This window comes from Brassica napus, chromosome A1 (genome assembly GCF_020379485.1).
Source record: "Brassica napus cultivar Da-Ae chromosome A1, Da-Ae, whole genome shotgun sequence".
Classification (NCBI taxonomy): domain Eukaryota; kingdom Viridiplantae; phylum Streptophyta; class Magnoliopsida; order Brassicales; family Brassicaceae; genus Brassica; species Brassica napus.
In genome coordinates, this window is record NC_063434.1 from 2502505 (window position 1) to 2503314 (window position 810).

Genomic DNA, 810 nt, shown 5'->3' on the forward strand with positions numbered 1-810 from the left:
GCTATATTCGTAAAAATGGCTTCTGTTTTTTTGTTTGGTCACAAGGGACTGAGCTGTAATTTCACTAGGCTTTAAGGTTAGTTTTGCATTTGATTCAAGTTTGGGTATATGTTTGAAATTAAAATCAAGTTGTGGGTTAGTTTTGGCAAAAACCCCTAAAATATTACACCAAAAACATAGTTATAATACGATGTCTAGTTTTCTTTTTGATAAGAAATGTTCCATCAATTGTTTATCTTCTTTACCCCAGTCGGTAATAAATTCAAGACTTGACGATAATCTCGTGCAAGACAATCAATTGTAATCCAATACAACTTGCTATCGTGGTTTAATTTTGAATGTTTCTTGCATGACATAATAAACAGAAATTTTGATTATTTTCTTCAATTTTGAAACGTCGCTTTAAAACCCTCCACCGTCTTAGACTTTGTTTATGTTCATTTTCTTATAACAACTAGGTAACTCAGGTATTTAATTATTCAATAGTAAGTTCATCTGTTAGATATCTGATAAAGATGAAATGGATGGAAGGGAGATACTAGCTAGCTTTCTACATAGTTACTGATATGTATCGACCAGTAGAGTCGGGTCGGCCCCATCCCCTTAGACGATCATACGTCTATGCTATATAATATTCGATTTATGGATTCCTTTTTAAAAATTAAACGAAAAATCAAAGCTCTGAATATTAGTATTATTTTTCTCGCCAGTACTGCATTAAACTTAGTGAACCTGCTTCTACTGCTGTTTCTTAAACTTCAGGTTCGAACTTCAGTTTCGAGAGTTAAGCCAAATGTACGTATGACACCA